The 8,280-nt window shown below is 45.5% G+C and overlaps 1 non-coding gene across 1 annotated transcript; it reads left to right on the top strand.

Moving 5' to 3' along the window:
- Positions 1-2,966: 2,966 nt before the first annotated feature.
- LOC111764269 (U6 spliceosomal RNA) lies at positions 2,967-3,073 on the top strand. Its single transcript, XR_002796923.1, has one exon. It is a non-coding gene; the product is annotated as a U6 spliceosomal RNA (small nuclear RNA).
- Positions 3,074-8,280: the final 5,207 nt, after the last annotated feature.

The raw sequence follows: 8,280 nt of genomic DNA, 5'->3' as shown, positions 1-8,280 counted from the left end.
ATATCCAAAATTGAACTCACATTTCCCTCATTTTTCTGTATTTCTTATTTCCATGGAGGACACTACTGTCTAGCTACCCAGGTGAGAACATTGGGAGTCTTCCTAATCTCTTTTTCTGTCACTTACACCCACATTCAGGCAGTCACTCAGCACTCTAGATTCCACTTCCCTGACGTGTCTCAGATCTGCCCCCTCTCACTGTCCCCACTGCCACCACCTTGGGTCAGACTCCCATCATCTTGCATTTAGACCACTGCATTAATCTTCCAGCTGTTCGCCCTGCCTGGAGCCTCACACCAGTCTTATCTCTCCCTTTCATGGAGCCAGAGAGAATTTTTTAAAAATCACAAAACTAATATTATACGTCTACGTAAATTCCTTCAGTGGATTCTCATCACCCCGAGCCAGGTATCAGGCAGCCCTGGGACGTGGATCCAGCTCGCCTCTCCAGATTTATGCCGGGCCTGGCTCTCTTTCTCACACAAAGCCCTCTGATGGTCATTCTGAACAGTCTGTCGTTCTGTAGCACCCTGCAGCCTCCTCTAGAGCAGCTTCTTCTACCTGGAATGCCCACGTGCTTCGGCCGGGAAGTACGTACTCATCTTTCAAGAATCACTTCTCCTAAATGAACAAGAATAGAAAAATACCTCATGGTGCTTAAATTTGTTTCCTCATTTGCTTAATTGATAGCATGTATTTTGATTTGCTTTATTTAGCTATTTTAACAATGGGATTTATTCTGCCTTTGAAAAAAGAATCAGTTCTATTCCAGTGGCCAAAGCTGAAACAATTTGAATAATAAAATAAATAATGATATGATAGATTAAAACCTACAGAATAGAATAAATATGAATTCATAATGAATGGTATAAATAGTTGAATAATTGAATATTAATAGCTCTAATATTTTTATAACTTTCATCAATCTGAAATTATTTCTAACTGAAAAGTTAAAGCATAACAGCTTTTTCTCACAGTAGAATTCCAATTAATAAACATAGAAGAAATGATGCAAAATAGCAAATCACAATTTGGGAAACACCACATTAATAATTGTGGCAGGTAAGAATCATCAATGAATGCTGTAATTAGAGGGTGAAGATATGATGGGAAACAGGATATCTGCATAGTCTCAAAGTATCTCTCCTCAAAATATTTATTCATTACAAAGGGACAATAATAACTTTACAGTGAAGAAACCTGGCAGACACCACCTTAAGCAAGTGATCAATGTCAATGTCAGCAGTAAGGGCACATACTGACGATACATACTGCCTGATATGATGCATTGAGAAGGACACAGCATCTCTTCTCTACTGCCCCAATGCATGACCTCAATCTAATCATGAGCAGGCATCAGACAAACCCAAACTGGGGGACTTTCTGCAAAATAACTGGCCAATACACTTCAAAAGCAACAAGGTCATGAAAATAAAAAGTGCGAAGGCATTGTACCAGATTCAAGGACACCAGACAACTAAATGCCATGTGGTATCTTAGATTGGATACTGGAGCTGAAGAAGGATATTTATTTTTAAAAATTAGTGGAATCTGAATAAGGTCTGTAGATGAGCTAGTAGGATTGGATCAAGGTTAATTTCCTGGCGTGTGTAATCATACTATGATTATTTAAGATGTTAACATTTGAGGAAACTGGCTGAAAGGTGTATGGGAGTTAAGCACATAACTGAAGGCTGAGCGACAATTAGACGGCCAGAAAGGGGTAAAGAAACAATGTTCCAGGCAGGACGAAGCACGTACAGAAGTCCAGAAGGGAAAGAGAGCAGCACATTTGGGAGCTGCACATCGGGCTGCAGGGTCCAGTGTGAGATGAGGAAGGGTAAAGAATGAAGCTGACAGGGTGGCAGGGCTGGGTCATGAAGAGCCTTTGTGTTGGGATAAAGGATTTGCACTTTATCTTGAGGGGACTGGGGGGATGGGGGAGTCACTTAGGAGAGAGACTCGGTAGACCTTCTGTAGAAAGAATCTGCTGGCTCCCCGTGGAGGGAGCCTGGAGGAAGCAGCTTGGAGGCACAGACCAGTTTTGGGGGGGCCGTTTTAGTGATGGGGTGTGTGTGTAGAGAGGGGCAAAGATCGAAAGGCGTAGCTCCTAAACTTCTGACTCAGGGACCTACAGAAGGACTGTGGCTTCAGAGGGGCAAGACGATGAAGAAGAATCGCTAGCAGGTCATGCCAGGCCCCGTGCCACCTTCTGATTTCAGCCTCTAGGCCTCTAAGGTCAGTTTTTCCAGAGACAGAGAATCCGATTTCCATGTCTGCCCCAATCAGCTGCGGTATCAGTGGTCTCATTACTGCAGAGTGGGATGGAGGGGAGGCTCAGGGTTCTGGGGTACAAATAGAGCCGTCTACGTCTCCCCATGGGGGCAGGTGGGAGGGATCCTCAGAAAAGGCCCACGTAGGCAAGGGCACTTCAAGAGCCCCCGGTGGACATCTAAGTGAGCCCGGCCAGGAGGCGTGAAGGAGAGATGGGTCCTTTAGAGATGCATATTTGGGGACCTGCCAGGGCAGCTGCTGGCATCACCTTTACAGGGAGTGGAGAGAGAAGTAACTTGGGAGGAGGACAAAGGCCTGAGGAATCAAAATGTTTGAGGGAAGGATCAAGGAGGGGCATCCTCAAAGGTCCCCGAGAGGAGGCGAGGAGCTCAGTGAGGCAGGGCCACCTCGGCCCCAGGACGGGAGGCTGTTTTAAGGAGATGGGAGCTCCCAATAGCAAAGGCAACCGGAGCAGGGAGAGGGGAACGGGCGTTAGGTAGGAGTAGGGTCACGGCTTCCAATCTGATGGGGCGATGGGGAGAAAGGTTCGGTGAGGTTGCAGAAGGTAAGGTGTAGAAATTTCAGGTGAGTGTCACACGCTGAATGAGCAGGGAGTAGTGACAAAGCCTTGAGGAGGTTTAGCCAAAGTTTGAAAAAAGTACTGCTGTGGAGAAAGGAATAAAGAAAAGTGAGTGCTCGCTTCGGCAGCACATATACTAAAATTGGAACGATACAGAGAAGATTAGCATGGCCCCTGCGCAAGGATGACACGCAAATTCGTGAAGCGTTCCATATTTTTTATATTTTTTTTAATGTAATTAAAAAATAATAATAATAAATAAATATTTAAAAAAAAAAAAAAAGAAAAGTGAGACAGGAGACATGATTTATGAGTGGCCTCGGAGGCCCACCTGAGTTTGGGAATCGTGAATTTGAAACGGAACTGGGGAAGCAGATTTGGCTCAACGGAGAGAGCGTCTGCCTACCATATGGGAAGTCCAGGTTTCAAACACCGGGCCTCCTGACCTGTGTGGTGAGCCGGGCCATGCAAGGGTGTTCCCCGCATAAGGGAGCCCCACGCACGAGGAGTGCTCGCTGCAAGGAGAGCCACCCCGCGCAAGAAAAGCACAGCCTGCCCAGGAGTGGTGCCGCACTTACGGAAAGCTGCTGCAGCAAGATGACGCAACAAAGAGACAGAACACACAGCGAATGGACACAGAGAGCAGACAATGGTTGGGGGCGGGGAGGGGAGAGAAATATATAATAAATAAATCTTAAAAAAAAAAAAGAAAGAAACGGAACTGGTCTCTGCATCGTGTGCTTCGCCTCAGCAGCAACTGGCTGCTGGATGGAGGAACACAGAGGGTTAGGAGCTGCCTTGGTCCTGGGCCGTGGTAGGTGCTGCAGGCCCATCGGAGGAGCTGAGTGGCCTCGAGGCCTCGTTCTCCCCCCAGTTCGTGTGAATGATGGTCCCTTTGGGGGAAATACGCTTCTCCCCTCTTCCTTCCCTCCAGCGTGTGGGCAAAGTGCTCCTCAGACTCAGTCCAGATGCTTCTCTTCTCAGCACTGGGTTTGCGCTGGGAGCGTGGCACTTCTGCTGTGCCCTGACTCCTTACACGTGGGGGTGTGTGACCTCTTTATTTCCAGTCTAGGGCAATCCAGGCTAGGGTACTCTATTTAATGCCAGTATGCCCAGTTCTTCCCCGTTGTAGCCCAGAAAGTCCTACATCCAGCATTCCCTTGCCCGACTTGACACTTGAGAAACTCATCTGTATCGGTGCATGTGGCAGTAATTCCTTCATTCCGCTCATCCTAAATTACGTATTAATTTACATACGCCATGATGGTTTGTGTGAGTGTGTGCATGCGTGTGTGCATCGTGCCCCTGCATTCTCCTCCCTGCATGGACACCTCCGTCGGTCTCTAACTCACTGGATTCCCCCGAAATCTCAAGTTCCTCCAGGACGTGAGTTGTTTGCCTACACAGCTCCTCCTGCACACTTAGGGACACACGCAATCCTTGCTCCCTGCACACTTAGGGACACACACAATCCTTGCTCTCTGCACACTTAGGGACACACACAATCCTTGCTCCCTGCACACTTAGGGACACACAATCCTTGCTCCCTGCACACTTAGGGACACACAATCCTTGCTCCCTGCACACTTAGGGACACACACAATCCTTGCTCCCTGCACACTTAGGGGCACACACAATCCTTGCTCCCTGCACACTTAGGGACATACAATCCTTGCTCCCTGCACACTTAGGGACACACACAATCCTTGCTCCCTGCACACTTAGGGGCACACACAATCCTTGCTCCCTACACACTTAGGGGCACACACAATCCTTGCCGCCTGCACATGATCCCATTTGCAGCCAGAAGTGCCAGGACGCGCAGGGAAGAGAACAGCAGAGGGAGGCCCGGGAGCTGCACAGGAGGGAGAGCGCGGGCTCCAGGGACAGGGCAGAGCTGAGCTGACCCGGGGGAGAGGGGCTGGCCTCTCCCTCCCTGTGGCCTCCTGCTCCCCTGGCCTGTGGTGGAGGAAGCTGTGGGGGATGGCATGGGGGGGGCACAAAGGCACTTGAGAGGCTTTTTGGGGGTGGGCTTTTGGGGAGTTTTTGAGCTGTTTAGGGCCCAGGGACTTCTGGGGTGTGGGATCTAGGGGGCTCTTCTGCCTCCCCACCCTCCAGCATTTTGAGCTGGGGTAGCTCGCCCCACGGGTCCTCTTTGCTTCGGGGTTCAGGGTCCGAGAGGCGCAGAGAAAACTGGAGCTTGGTGAAGAAAGCACGTCTTTATCGAGGACCCACTATGTGTCGGGGCTTTCAATGCATTTGATGTTTGAATTCTTTCTTCAAGTCTAGGGGCTAGGTTCTATTTCCCTCATTTTACAACCGAGAAAATGAAGGTGCTGGGAGGCTAAGTAACTCACCTGGATCACACAGCGGATAAGCTGTCGAGCTGGGATTTGAACTCAGGTACTGCGGACTCTGTGTTCGTGCTCACCACACTGTGCTTCCTCTGTCAAAATTCCTTCTGTGCACCTGTCTGCTACTGGCCAGCAGGAAGTCGAGGGCAATTGAGGGCAGCAGCTTGCTGAGGAGTGGAGGTGAGCATGAGGTTGAGTCCCCAGTGATGGCCCAGGTTGGGTGGGTTGTGGGAAGGGACCCCCTCTACTGGCACCCCTCCACTAAGGCTCCTGCAGATGCCCTCACACTGCCCCCAGACCCCCATGGGCACCCTGAGCTGAAACACATCATTTCCATTTAGTTTTCAAAACAGCACCATGAAATAAACAGAACTCGTGTTATCCCCAGGTCACGGGAAGAAACCAAGCAATTAAAAAAAAATTTTTTTTTAACTTCAAAACTGTTTTTTTAAAATTTTTATTTTTAATATATTTGGTTTTATTTATTTATTTTTAATGTATTTGTTATTTCTTAAAAGATACTTAGAATACATTATTGTTACATGAAAAATATAGGGGATTCCCGTATGCCCTGCTCCCCACACCTCCCACATTTTCCCACATTAACAACATCCGTCATTTGTGTGATACATTTCATTACAATTGATGAACACATTTTGGAGCCTTGCCACTAAGCATGGATTATAAATTTACATTGTAGTTTACACTCTCTTCTGCTCAATTTTGTAGGTTATGGCAAGATATATAATGATGTGTATCTGTCAAAACTGTTTTCATGTATCTGTTACTTGAGTGTAATTACTTAGCATTAACTACTTTATTTAAAAAAATAATTGAAATTGAAATCATTAAGTAAATCAGTTAATTTATTTTAACTGGAATTCCTTTTGGCCTTAATTTTGTCAATTATAAGTGCAGTAACCAATTAGAAGAGTTGTTAAAATATTAGGGAGCAACTCATCTCCTACATTACATAGCATTAATAAGGGTATTTGAGACATATTATCTTTTTCCTACTAGTTTTTCAAACACAAGGTTTATGCTACTTTCTCATACATATTATGATTCACTTGCCCTTGCATATTGGGCTGGGACTGAGAATCAGTGTCAGATTTTTAAAATTATATTTGTCATTGAGTAATAAATAATTTCACAAATCAAACCAGAATTCAAACTAGTAATTACCTCTCCCTTTAAATAATTCAAAGTTGAGATATTGATAACCTTTTATCATTTATAGCAATAGCTTTTGCAAAGAAGAAAACTTTTTCCATGAAGAGCCAAATATATTTTCAAAATGTAAACATAGTTATTTTACTCTCTTACTTATAAAATTCTAGGTGTAAGGGACTGATATTAGGAGGAAAGGTATGTGCCATTGGTTGAGCAGAGGAATTATATTCATGTCTCTTCCTGCAATTATTCTTCTTCAATTATTCAAGTAGCATACTCCAGACTCATGTGAAAATTCATGTAATCGTTTAAAACATCTATGCTGGGAGACAGAACAAGCTTCTCACAATACCTGATCTAATATTTGATGTTAGGTACATTATTTTCTTCCTTGTCCACATCCTCACATCTTGTACAGGGTACAGTTTGTAATTAGCAGGAAAAACTGATCAAGTAAACTAACATTTTATAAAGAATAAAAAATAATATATGAAATCATCTTAGCAGAAACACCAAAAGACCCAGTCAGTAAATCTATCTTCCTTTGTTGACAACAACTTATTGAGGGAAACACAAGTTCGGTGGACTTTTCTACTAATTGAAAACATGAATATTTACATTTTGTTTCCATTATAATATTTTTGGTATATATCTTTAAAATTTCCCAGCAATGGGGGTAAACTGTGATGCTTTAGAATCTTTGTTAAATTCCATCAGGAACCTTTCCGTGAATATTAATGATTAGCTTTTCCTTCTTTTCTTAAAGGATATCTTCACTAGTCAAGGCATACATACCTCAGTAATACATATTACTCTAGTAAAGCTCTTCTGACAAAAGAAAGAGGTGGTTCATCCAGGTACTCAAACCCTCATATATCCTCCTCACACACAAACACACACATGTGCAAAAACACATGTGTGTATGGCAGGACCAGTGAATCACTTGTAACCAACAGAATATGGCAAAGGTGAAGGGAGGTCATTCCCTTGATAAAGTTACATAGTATGACACCCCATCTTGCTAGCAGATTCACTCTTTTATCCCTCGGTCCATCACTGGCTTGGAAGAAACAACTAGCCATTAAGCCCCTCAGCCTCAGGGGCACGAATTCTGCCAATCATCTGATCCTTCCCCAGTTGAGCCTCGAATGAGAATACAGCCTGGATAACAATTTCATGAAACACTGAGAAAACTGAGCAGAGGATCCAGCTAAGCAATTCCCAGCCTCCTCATTGAGAGATTTCCATTCTTGTCTAACTGCTGCCTCTAATTGGAGGCGCGTTTGTGCTCCTTTCAAGTAGGAAGCACTGGATTATCTGTGGGAGAGGCACTGCTGTTTTCTATGGGGATGCAGATGTGACGTCTTCAGGAGTGACTGGTAGAGGGTGATGGGGCCATGTTGCATATCTTCCCTTAGCCGGGAGGACACAGTCAGAAAGAAGAGCTGTCATTGTGCGGGATGCTGTGGGGGTGCCTTTCCCACTCCAAAGCCACGGGTCCTCCTAATTGTCTCTTTTTTAAAAAAATCTTTTTCTTCATTTATTATTATTGTTTCCCCCTCCCGCCCCAGTTGTCTGTTCTCTGTATCCATTCGCTATGTGTTCTTCTGTGAACACTTCTATCCTTATCATTGGCACCGGGAATCTGTGTTTCTTTTTGTTGCATCATCTTGTTGTGTCAGCTCTCCGTGCGTGCGGCGCCATTCCTGGGCAGGCTGCACTTCCTTTCGCGCTGGGTGGCTCTCCTTATGGGGCACACTCCTTGCGTGTGGGGCTCCCCTACGCAGGGACACCCCTGTGTGGCAGGATACTCCTTGCGCGCATCTGCACTGCGCCTGGGCCAGCTCCACACGGGTCAGGGAGGCCCAGGGTTTGAACTGCGGACCTCCCATGTGGTAG

This window comes from Dasypus novemcinctus, chromosome 20, assembly GCF_030445035.2.
Source record: "Dasypus novemcinctus isolate mDasNov1 chromosome 20, mDasNov1.1.hap2, whole genome shotgun sequence".
Classification (NCBI taxonomy): Eukaryota; Metazoa; Chordata; class Mammalia; order Cingulata; family Dasypodidae; genus Dasypus; species Dasypus novemcinctus.
The sequence above is the reverse complement of the archived record's forward strand: the minus strand, read 5'-3'. Positions and strand labels throughout refer to the sequence as shown.